Source organism: Mustela erminea, chromosome 1 (assembly GCF_009829155.1).
Source record: "Mustela erminea isolate mMusErm1 chromosome 1, mMusErm1.Pri, whole genome shotgun sequence".
Taxonomy (NCBI): Eukaryota; Metazoa; Chordata; class Mammalia; order Carnivora; family Mustelidae; genus Mustela; species Mustela erminea.
Genome location: NC_045614.1, coordinates 135,505,474 through 135,518,623, shown reverse-complemented (window position 1 = coordinate 135,518,623; position 13,150 = coordinate 135,505,474).

Sequence of the window (13,150 nt, the reverse complement as noted above, 5' to 3'; positions counted from 1 at the left end):
CTGCAGATCTCCACTTTTTTTGAAGGAATGCTGGAGCCCAGCTCTACCATTACCTACCCAATCACCTTTAGCAAATTCAGGAATATCTGTTTCCTCGTCTTTCATATTATTTTAGTATGATGACTTTTTATTTACACTGAACTTTAGAAGCACTCCTATATGCATGTTCTCATTGGAGCCACAGAACAACTCGTGTAATAGAGAAGGAAGGTAGTGTTATGTCCGCTTTATAGGTCTGAAAAGAGAAGCACAAAGTGGTCGGTCTGCGAGTGCTGAGACCACGAATCTTCAAACTACTGTCACCCATAACCACAGTCACGGGAGTTAATGCCTGTGAAAGTAAATTGAAAGTGCAATGTGTTGTTCCAGTAAAAGGTGCTCCTTATCAATCCTGTATTGTTTGACAAATACACTTCCTGGTGGGACTGAGTCACCACCATGATGATTCTGTGGGTCCCAGAATCCCCTTTCTCTCCTTGGGATATGGTAAAACTACTGCCAGGAAAAGTTAATAATTAGTATCAATGCTGGTGTGAATATTAATGAGCAATAAAAAATACCACAGGAACCCAGATGGAAGAACTAAGTAAACTAAAATTCTCTCAGTGTTTACAGTCACCTGCAGAAAGGGTCTGAGAAAATGTTAAACATTTCTTCTGAACTATTTTTGAAGAACTACAATTTTAGGCCACCAATTCAATGATTTGTTCTCTGTCCTCATACTTTATAAAGTCTTCTGTAATTTCCCATGTCCAGTTCTAGAAGGTAAAAAGGCAGCTAGCCAAGGGACCAGGACAATGATTAGACCAGAATTCAGGTTTTCTGTTCTCAAAATCAGTGTTTATTTTGAGTGTCTAAATAATGGGTCTTTTCTATTTTATTTTCTAGAAAGACACAATAGTTTCCTTTTATCTCTTTTAACAGTAGGCCACACCCAATGGTGCCTTCATCATCTGTTATGAATTCCACTAACTCCAGTCCTTTGTCATTGATGTTACATCAAGTGAAAGACCTTTCAACAAGGTTTTTAACGGGGTGAGGTCTCTAGGTCAAATATCTTTGGCAAAGCCTGCCCAAGGAATCAAGTTTTCAGCTAAAGTGGTGGAGGAACGATTATTACTTTTTCTTTTCTTTTTTTTACTATTATGAAGTCCTGGCTATGCAAATATGTGATAATAAATGTGACTACCATCCTCTCTAAACTGAAATAGTTTTATTCACATCCATTTATTTTCCTAAAATTGAGAGCTTTTACTAAGAAAGAGAAGATAAATGAATATTAGGACAACCAGGCTCCTTCTCCTCCTTGAACTTCTCTGTGACTATGACCTTGGACAAGTTACTTGTTGTCTCTGAGCCTGAGTTCTGTTCTTTGTACAATGAGGATAGTAGGATCATAAGCATATTGTTAGGATTTAACTAGTGCATGTAAAGTCACTAGTTTAGTGCCCAGCACAAAGTAAGTGCTTCATAAATGGTAACTACTGCTAATCCTGAAAGGACTGTATGACTGAAGCACTAGATTGGAGGTACAACGAACAGAACAGTATGATGGCTACAAAACTTGAATTAGAGTGTCAGCATATAACAAGGATTATTTTGCTGAGTATTATATTATCACCATGCATTCTCCTACGGCTATTTCAAGGAATTTTGGGAGCTAAGTGGAATATTAAAATTAGATAGTTTCAGATTCTTGGACAACTGAGGTTTCATCTCCCTAGGTAGAAATGACGACCACACTGGTGTCAGATGTGTGTTAACCTGCATTATCTATATACAATATCTAGATAGTAGCCTAGAACACTGACAGTAGCCTCATTTGACAAAACTTCAGGTTGTCTCCAGATATTTGTAAGCATACAACAAATTCTTCAAAATAAACTCAACTAAAATAATTTTTTATGCATGCTGTATACACTGTGTATATTATTTTATGCAACATTTACTGAACTCTGGTGCAAGCACCCTCGTAGGTATTGGAGAAACAGTGCCAAGTGAAGGTAGAGATGGGCTCTGCCTTGCTGGAGTGGACAACCTCTTAAGGGAGATAGACTTTAATCACATAATTGCCCAAACATTATGAATAGGAAGTACATGGTGCTCTGAAAATGTACAATAGGGGGAAAGTCTACACAGGAAGATGGGGAAGGTTTTCCTGAGGAAAGTCATGCCCTTTTTCCATCTGAGGCATGAGGAGCACAGTGGATATGTTCTCATGCAATCTGGAATCAGTCCAGGTTTTTGTGGCACCTAAAGAGTATATAATTAGGGAAGCCCTCTTTTAGAAAATGAATACAAACATATCTTACTTTGAAAACTTTATAAAAACACATTGACCATGCAAACACATTAAGGGCTCCATGTCCGTGAGCAGCTCTGAGGCTCAAGCTTCATCAGCCTTTCAAGATGGGGTAAAGTAACTTGATGGCTTTTGAATGAACAAGGGAATTTTCCAGACCCTTGCCCAGGGAGACAAGTACTCAGATTCCCTATTAGAGCTAGGGACCAGTGAGAACTTTTAAAGCAGTCTCTATAGTAACCTCAATTTTTAATTAAAAGACCCAAAAGGATGGGGTACCTGAGAAGCTCAGTTGGTTAACCATCTGCCTTTGGCTCAGATCATGATCTCAGGGTCCTGGGATTGAGCCTCAAGTTGGGCTCTCTGCTCAGTGGAGAGTTTGCTTCCCCCCCCCCAAAAAAATTAATAAATAATCTTAAAAAAAAAAAAAACTCAAAAGGGTTTGCTGGGTTACTCTAGGGCCCAGACTATAACTTTGATTTTTTGAAAGCAGTATTCATGGGCAAAGAGATCCCTCCATCCTTCATACCCATGATGTGCAACTCAAAGCAAAACTCAACTAGTGTGACCAACCATCTCAATTGGCTTGAAACTCTCCCAGTTTTAGCACTAAACGTGCCTCATCCTGACAAAACCCCTCAGGCAAAAGGGGACATATGGTCACCCTCATCCAGCAGAGGGCAGCTTGTGAGTCCTTACCACTGGGATGTCTCTTCTGGTGAAAGTGGATGTAACAAGCATTATTACTGTTCACCCACTTTCCCTTCCCTTTTACTTCCCAACAGGAAGGAAGTGTACGTTTCTCTGCTCTTTTGAAGTTGGGTGATGTCATGTGACTCGCTCTGTCCAATGAAACATGAGTGGAAAAGATGTTTGTGACTTCTGGGCAGAAACATTCAAGAACTAGTATGTGTATTTCTCCATATTTTCTTCCTCATACCATGACACTGGCAATGTCTTAGATGGTGGAGACTGTCCATCTGAGTCCCCGAGTAAAGATGACATGGAGCAAAGCCCCCCCACCAACCCTCAAAGTCATGCAGTGTATGGAATAAACTATTTTCTTTTAAGCCACTGCAATTTGGATAGCTTTTGTTACTGCAGCATAACCCAGTCCATCCTGACTGATACAGAAAGTAAAGCCAAGATTCTACTTAGAGTCTATAGAAGTGGTATGGTTTCAATGACTTTCTTGTAAAAAATCTCCTATATTATTACTACAATAAAACTGTTGTACATATCCTGATAGGATGCTGAAAGGGGAGAAAACCAGCGTCACTTTTCCAAACTCTCTGGCAGGAGAAAGGCTATAGACTAACCTGAAGACCTAGTGAGAAAAACTCCCTGGGCTTGGGATTACTCGAGCAGGTGCCACCCTCTTGAACTCACAGGATTAGACAGGTTCATGATGCCCAGCCCTTCAGAGAAAATGAGGCTCTGCCACAAGTCTACACTACAGATTACAAAATTTAACATGTACTCTCATAGTAACAGGGTTAAATTAGATTATATATACATAAACATACATATATATATATTTAAGCAAGTTTATGGAGGTATCATTTATATACTATAAAATAATTGTAAATGTACATTCCATGATTTGTAGTAAACTCGGCCAGGTTGTGCAACCATCACGTTTTCACCCATTAGAACATTTCCATCACCCCAAAAAGATCCCTCTTGCCCAATCACAGTTAATACCCATTACCACACCCAACTCCAGACAACCACTGATCTACTTTCTACCTTTCCAGATTTGTCTTTTCTGGACTTTTTTTTTTTTTTTAGATTTTATTTATTTATTTGAGAGAGTGAGCAAGAGAGAGCACAAGCAGGGGAAGCTACAGAGGGTGAGGGAGCAGAATCCCTTCTGAGCAGCCAGATGTGGGACTCAATTCCAGGACCCTGGGATCATGACCTGAGCTGAATGCAGACGCCTAAACAACTGAGTCACCCAGGCGTCCCTGGACATTTTATATAAATAGAATCATACATTATGTAGTTTTTGTGTCTTTTTTCAGTGGACATCATGTTTGTAAGGGTCATTCACATTGTGGAATGCAAACACAAACATCAGTATCAGTATATATATTTTTACATAGCCATGTATGTTTTTGAAGAGGCAAGGTATGGTGAAGAAATCACAGGCTTCAGAGACTATTAAACTTGTGTTGAATTCTAACCCGTGGAAGCTCTCAAACTGTCAGTTCAATTAATTAACTGATCCCCAGTCCCCTAAAAGAGTAACAAAGTCTGTACTTGAATACAAGCATCACTTTCATTCCCCAACATCTTCTTTCTCAAGGTTTATATGGAAAGGTGCATATACTTCGGAAACACTATCTCCCCGGGCAGGGATGTGGAGAAGGGGCAAAATCCCAGAAAGCTCACCGTGGCCATTTCCTCCTCACTCTACACAACATTTCCTCAGCCCCGTAGACAGAGCACCTGGCATGGTCTCTCCCCTTCTTCAGGCCAGCTTTCCAGGGGTGCTGAGGAGCCCTGAGTAAACCGCCCAGAGACAAGCAGCAGGACGACAGGAAGGCAAGAGAAGCAGCAGACAGGATAACTCAGAAACCCAACAAAGTAGCAGCAAACAACGCTGCGGATACAGCCCAAAGAGCCTTCAAGAAAAAAATTCTGGGCGTACGGAATTAGGTACAAATACCAAAACATCTGTATGTAAAGCTTTTAATTTCCTCACTATAGATTTTATATGCCCCGGCTGCTCCCACAGTGCATCAAGTATTTATTCCACTCGAAGGTAACACAAATGTAATTGAGAAGACATCATGATATTCCTGAAAGCATTTAAGCCCAGAGCTGAGGGAAACTTGCCAGGGGAGACACTTTCGAAATGCCCTCGTCCAGTGGTGCCCAGCCCTGGCTGCACACTAGAACCCCTAGGGGAACTCTCAGAAACACGCAGTGCCCCGGGCCACACCCCAACTGTGTTCGTTCCCCGGGACCGGCAAACAAATTACCGCAGGCATGGTAGCTTATGCAACAGAAGTTTGTTCTCTCACAGTTCTAGAGGCTGGTGGTTTGAAATCAAGGTATGAGCATGGCTGTGCTTCCTCTGAAGGCTCTAGGGGAGAATTCTTCATCTCTTCCAGCTTCTGCGGTCTCGAGATGTTCCCGGGCTCATGTCCGCACGGTTGCGATCTCCACCCCATCCTCCCGCGGCTTCCCTAGTGTCTCTCTAAGGGCGCTTGTCAATGGATTTAGGGCCAACTGGGATAATCCAGGATGATTTCCTCTCAGTATCCTTGGCTTAATTACATCTGCAAAGACCTTTTTCCAAATGAGTTGACATTCACAGGTTCTGGGGGTAAACACACCTTTTTGGGAGTGACCATTCCACCCACAAACAGCTGCTAGAGAATGAATGTTTGTGCGCTCCCCAAATTCCTATGTTGAAGCCTCTCCCCCAGTGTGATGGTATTTGGAAGTGGGGTCTTTAGGAGGTGATTAGGTCAGGAAGGTGGAGCCCTCTTAAATGGGATTAGTGCCCTTACTAAAAGAGGGTCCCGGAGAACTACTTCACCCTTCCTACCATGTGAGGACAGAGCAAAAACACAGCCATCTATAAATCCAGAAGCAGGTTCTCACCACACACTGAATCTGCTGGTGCCTTGATCTTGGACTCCCCGGCCTCCAGAATGATAAGAAATAAATTTCTATTCTTTATAAGCCACCCTGTCTACAGCAGTCTGTTCAGCAGCCTGAGTAAACTAAGACAGAAATCAACCAACTAAATCAGACCTTTAAGGGTGGAACTGGGTATTAGTAATTTTCTTTTCCTTCCTTTTCTTTTTTTTTGAGAGAGAGATTGAGAGCTTGAGGGGAGGGGAGGGGGGACGGGGCGGAGCGGGCAGAGGGAGAAGCAGACTTCCCGCGGAGCAGCACCCTGGGATCATGACCCAAGCCAAAGGCAGACATTCAACTGGCTGAGTCACCCAGGTACCCCTGGGTATTAGTATTTTTTTAAGTTTCCCAAAGTAATGCCAACTTGCAGCCAAGTTTAAGAATTACTGATCTATTTGAACTGCCCCTTCCTGCCCAGCAGAGGCCTTGGGATGGAAACAGCAAAGGCACAAAGAGAGCCCAGACAATGGTCCTGTTGCCCAATGTGTATCTGAAGCTGAGCAAGATTGAGTGGACTGCCCATCTCAAAAAGAGGAGGAGAAGGGAATGTGGGAAAGAGGGAATCCCTGTGTAATCATGGAAGAAATGCCCGATGGAACAGGAGAAGCTTCTAGCTTCTAAGGTTTACAATCTATTCACAGGAGGGAGTTTTGCTAAAGGCTAAGGGCAAGGCCTTGGCGTCGGATAAGCCTGGTTTCAAATACTGGCTCTGTCATTCTTTGCTGTATGACCTTAGGCATGTTAGTTGTCTCTCCTCACATTAGCTGTCTCATCTCTCAGGATGGAAGGGAGACAGCAGCCACACGGCCCTCAGTTACTGGGTATAAGGGTTACCAACGGAATTCAGAAGTGATAGACCAAATTCCCAAAGGGCAGGCTTTACTGGGTACAGAAAAAAAAATAGAAAAGGATGGGAAAGAAGGTTAATACACAATCCCTTGGCTGTTTTAATCTGTAATGATTGGTGAAAGTAAAGGGGAGCATTTTAACAAATCCTGGCGCCAGGCCATTTGGCTCATCAGAGCTACGGCTGCTAGCCTCACGGCCACTACCAAAGGGATAAATTTCGCTCGAACAATAGATAACACCTCTACAATCTCTGGACACCAAGAAAGCAGTCCGAACGGTAGAGGGCAGGGGGTGTAGAGGGAATGCAAAACCAAGACTACTGAACCAGAGGACATGGTGTGAAGAAGCTGATGAAATCGATCTACAAGATAAGTTAGTACCTTGGTGGTCCCGATCCTGAAATGCTGACTGGAACTGCCCAGATGAGACAGCTCAGAGGCTGCATATGCAATCCATGCTGGCTTGGCTTAATGACGATCAAGAGTCCATCCACTTCACATACCCGCCAGGTCATAGTAAACGCCATGACTAAGGGAGCCCCTTGTGCATAGATACCCCATATAGACATACCATTGCAAAGACAAGCAACAGTCCAGAAACCATGTCAGAATTGTTTTCTCAGCTTACCTGTAGTCTAAGAAAATTAGGCCCATTCACTAAAGAATGGGGGAAAAGGATAGTCTAGGAAGAGTCCCAGCAGGATAGTCTTTAAATGGTTATTAGGAAATGGAACGAAAATGGAGGACACTGATGAGGCTGAAACACTGATCTTCATGCTGCATTATGGGAGACTGAGTGGACAGACAGCAGCTCCTGCTGGTGCCCTGACACTGAAGGGCTCTAAACAAATCCACTCTGCTTACCCTAGTTTGGAGTAAATTTAAGAGCTGGAAGGCCAAGCCAACATGAAAAACATGACATTGTATCATTGGTGCCAACGGTTAGGCAAGTTAATCAGGATGAAGGTTGATAAAAGTACCAGGGTGTCTTGGCCTGATCCCTGGCTTGGGGACCCAATGCCATGTGCACATGTGTGGTCAAAATGGCCAGGGGCTAGACACAACTTTTTCTGGGACTCCCTAAGTGCAGGATCCCAACGTGAAATTTCAAAACCTATTGGTGAGGTCCTAAAGGGGGCCACAGTTATCTTGAGAGCATACGAGGATGCAACAGTCCAAAGTTTGGGTAAAAATTGGGTTGTCTGAACAGACTGTGTGAGATAGTTTTGTCTCCTTTACCTGGATGCATGATGGGGATGGATATTACGTCTGACTGGGGAACACTTCCTATATATTATATTATAAAAGTGAAGGCAATGAAATTACCCTTTGGCTATTATTAATTGGACATAATCTATAGATTTGCTGGTGCCCACACAGGTTGTTAATATGACCCAACTATTGGATGCCTCATAGACTAAAGAGATTTCCACTTTATTTAATGACATCTCTTTAGGTTTGCCCTGTGTGGCCCATGAGAAAGAGAAATGACTCAAAGAGACAAATAGCAGATTATCAAGGCCTGAATAAAGTACTATCACCTACGGCATCAGCAGTCCCTGGTATGGTTTCAACACTGCAAAAAATATAAGCCAAAGATACCAGTACTTGGTGCTAGATCTTGCAAATGCTTTTTTTCTTGATCATGGTCTCAGAAATGAGCCAACCAGTTTGCCTTCATAGAAGGATCCCAGGTTACAATGACTACACTGCCACAGGGTTATTCGAGTCACCAGTTTACTGCCATACTTTGGTTTGATAATATACTACACTGATGATATCATGACAGTGTCAGACACTGAGGAACAAGCCAAGACTACTTAAATGAAATGGTGACACACATAACTAACACAGGCTGGTTGACAAATCCAGCAAAGATCTCAGAGCCCATCCAAACAGTACAATTATTAGGAGTAGCATGAGCGAGAGCCACCTTTGACATTCTACAGAAAACTCAAAGGTAACAGTCGACATTGCCTAGCCCTGGAACTGAGTAAGGAGCCCAGTGCCTGTGGCGGTGCATGGGTGTGGAGGGCACAGATTCCGCACGTGGGAGCACCACTTGCTCCCCTCATAAAACTACCTGAAAGGAGTACTTGTGTGAGTGGGAGACTTCACAGTAGCAAAGAGTGATAGTCCGATCAATATTGGGCTCTCATAATTCACACTCAGAGATGATGTTGAAAGTATCTGCAAACTCACACTTAACACGGACGAGAGCTTATGGCCATAGCCCATGAATACTGCCCAGCAGTGACTGCTGGGATTTGGGGACAGAAAATTTCCAGATGCAGCAGTATGGTACATGTCATATGAGAGACAGTTATTGGCTTGTTATTTATGGGCATTAACTGAAACTGAGTTGGTAACTGAAGGACCCAAAATAATCTTGAAACCTGAAATATGCATAATATCTTGGATGATGTCACAGAAACATTCCAATAAGGAAACCAGTACAGTGAAGAGTTTCATAATAAAATGAAAATGGTCTCCTCAGGAACATGCTCCTGGAGGAACAAAAGGAGGTTCTCATTGTATCCAGGAGTGGGTGGCCTCGTTTCTACAGGGCCAACTTTTGGAGCCTCCAGATGCTACTGACTCATTGGTGGTGTCATACAAATGACTCTTGACTGACCAACAAAAAGCTATGTGGTTTATGGACGGCAGTTTACAGTACAAGCAGCATCCTATTTGGAAGGCTGCAGATGACAAGCTGGTGAAAAACTATAACTGAAGAAGGTGAGAGCCAATCAGCACAACTGGCTGGATTACGTCTATTCTCCTTGCGTTGAAGGAGGAACTGAACAACAGTGAGAACCCAGAAGTTAGAGTGTGTCTGTCTGGCTCATGGGCAGTGGCCCATGGCTTGGCCATAAAGTCAGGCAGATGGACAATGAAAAAATCGGATTACTAAGGGGATGTCCATATGAGACAAAGACCTATGGGAATTTAAGGGGTGCGTTACATAGGACATGTCAATGCCCTATTCGAAGAATTTCTTTCCCAGATTGGAAGGTGATTGGAATCAGCAAGTGGTTATCTCGGTGCATTCGCCTGTTCAACTGGGTCCAAGGGGGTAGCTGCAGCAACACAGAGATGGGCTGATCATCAACCTATTCCTCTTGCACCCCCAGAGGCACAAAATGCCAGCCAGAACTGTCCCATCTGCCAGCTCGGAAGACAGAAGCTATAGGCAGCTGTGGGGCACATTCCCAGAGAGAAGACTCTTAGGCACAGCTGGCAAGCGGACTCTATTGGGCCATTGCCAGGAGAGCTAGAAGCCTATAAATTGGTCCTGATGGAACAGACACTTAATTTGGACTGGGCTTTGCATACCCAATGGTAATGCAAATGCTCAAAACACTATCAAAGGACCAGAGCAGAGGATACTGTACAATTTGGACTGCTGGGTTACATTTCTTCAGAGCAAGAATGCACTTTGCAGCCCATAGTGCCCAAGAGTGGGCAAAGAGATCTCACACAAATGGACTTAGCATGTTGCTTGTCATTCTTGGAGTAGTGGTTTGATAGAGAGTTGGCAGGGACAATTGAACATTTATTGCCTAAAACTGGGGGCATAAAGGCATGAAAGGCCTGTGTGCTCACACTCGGCATGTGGGGAGCCAAGGAGGGCTCCCCACTCATTAGACTCCTCTGCTTCTCTGGAGGATTGGGGGGACAGGGGATGGGGAGGGTGTTAGTATGACTATATGATTATTCCCACGTCACCCCAACTTTCTTTCTGACTGGTAGTGATCATTCTGGGTCGAGGACTGCAACTGTGGGTACCAAAAGCAGAAGGAAGAAGAGATGCTCCTGACCAAGGAACTCTATACCTTTAAATCTGTGTGCCAGAATTCCTAAGGACCTCTGAGCTGCCTTCCCTCCATCTCGCAAAAATTCAGGTTGAGCAGGAATGCAGCTGTGTTGCGCAGTGCTCTACAAATCCTACTCGTAGAGGAGTGGATTGAGGGGGAAACACTTTAGACCAGCAACAGTGGCTGAATCTCACATCCCTTCAAATGGTGGAAAAGTTTGGGTAAAAACAAATGACACATGGAGAGGAGAAATAGTAGCTGGGGGTAAAGGAATAAATAAATGGGTTTATGCAACAGGAGAAATCCGATTGTTGCGCTGGTGCCTTTAGTGAGGATCGAAGCTATAGACGAACCTTGTTTCCTAGCACAGTTCTGTCAGGTGCCTGAAAGGGTAAAGCCATATGTTTGCCAAAACCATCTCTGCTTTTGGAGTCTGACAAGGACAAGTAGAAATCTGCAGACCTGAGTAGCATTGGGTGCTATTTTAGTCACCTACTATAATGGGTGACATTTTAGTCACTTACTATAATGAACTGAACCAATTATTAAGAAGCAAACAGAACTCTAGTTATGTTCCCGTCTTTTGGCTCTTATTTTCCTTACATCTACTACCAATAATATCATTAAGTTAGCAATGTCCAGAAAATACTCCTACTGGGCCATTGAATTGTCTATGTACTGCTTCTGGCCAACTGATTACTGTGTAAACCTTGAAGATCAAATGCCTATGAAGGTCTCCAGTCATAAGGATTCAAAAATAGCAGGAGTATACCCAGGATGCCACAGTGTCCTGAGCCCACATAAACACTACCCTTGTTTTGGTGGATGGCAAGGTATTAAGCAGAACAGGAAAAGACGATGACTTTCTGGGGGAATAAAGCAGTGGGCATCACATGGTAGAGCCGAGTTCCGCTGGGAATGGCCTCACCCCACTGAAGAAGGCTATGGTAGGCCCAATGGCATATTCAGACTATAGCACATCCACGTAGGACTACCACCCATCTCTCCCCGGGGGGAGCATTCCTGAGTACAAAACATGTATCCACTCTGCACTCAGGCCATTAGTACACAATGCATGGTAGACTCAACCGCATTGACCCCCAAGACAGAAAAGGGCCTTACGGGAAATAGGTACCAGTTTAGGCATCAAAGGACAAGCTGAATTTGCTCTTACTGAGGAGCCATACTCAGAGGATGACAATAGAGTTTTCTTATTACTGGCATGAAAGGTAGCCAGTAATACACAATAAAGACCTATTGTGCAGCACACAGGGACAAAAGTCATCCAAGTCAGGAATAATTAAAGACAATTTTATTGGATGCCCAAGGCAACTTCAGAATAAAAATCCCACTTTTTACTGGGCTAGCTGTCAAAGAAATGTACCCTGTAAATGTATAAAACCAGTTTCCAACTCAACTCACTTATTGTTTTTAGAGTCTGTGTCGAGAACATTCTTATAAATCCTTAAACAGATTTCCATGCAGTTCGATTTTCTAAGGGTCACGTTTTATGTCAGAAACACTGAAGTTCCAAGTAAATCAAAGACGATTCTTTGCATAAACTGCGTCGTCTCCCGTATTTCAACTCCAGCTCCCACAGCTCTCTTTCATGGGCCACAGAGTCCAAAGGGCTCATTTTAAGCTACGTAGAGACGTCTGTTCCTGGGCCTCTGTTTTAGAAGGCTCCAACCAGCCTCACTGGCCTCATTCCCAGCAACTGCTGCTCACACCACAGTTTTACTGGGTTGGGAGGAGGATAGGAAGAATGCCAAACCATGAAGCAAATGGTAAACAATGAAATATTGATGGCATCAAAAAGAACCTGAGGGAATCACAGAGGCTCACATTACTCGGAAGCCTTGTGGGTTTGATAAAATTGCTTAGCCATGTGTCTAAGCATAAAAAAGCACAAATACGTTGCACAAACTCTAACTATGGGGGTGATCAAGTCTTTCAAACAATAAAGAAAAAATTAAATTCTGGACTTTAAGATATTTATTGTCACCTTCATCTCTCAGACTTACAGGCAGATCAATTGAAGAAATATTTAGATTTGAAAATAAATGCCAAAAAAATCCAAACTCAGAGCGGTACACTGGAAGACAAAGCCTTCAATATGCTATCATTTTTTAGACACACATCAGCTTCTAATAAAAGAAAGAAAAAAGATAGATTTGAAATTTTTGGAAAACATGCTTTGAAAGAACTTTAAAATACATTCTCGGGGGATATTAAGTAGCTGCGTTGAGAATAAAACATTGTACCGTTTAGCTTCTGGTAAAGGATGAGAAAAATCTCTTTAGAAAATTCCAAGCCAAATAAATAATTTGGGGTAATTGCTTGATCATCTGGAAATACCAACCAAAACAACTCTTCCATGACTTTGGTCTGACCTCAGAGAGATGCAAACATACATGGGAAAGCCCACTAACTTTTCCATTGTTTATGTGTCCATGCTTAACACGGACAGAAAAAGCCATGAGCAAAAATGAAAGTAGTTTGATTTATTGCAGTGGATAGAAGGTTTATGG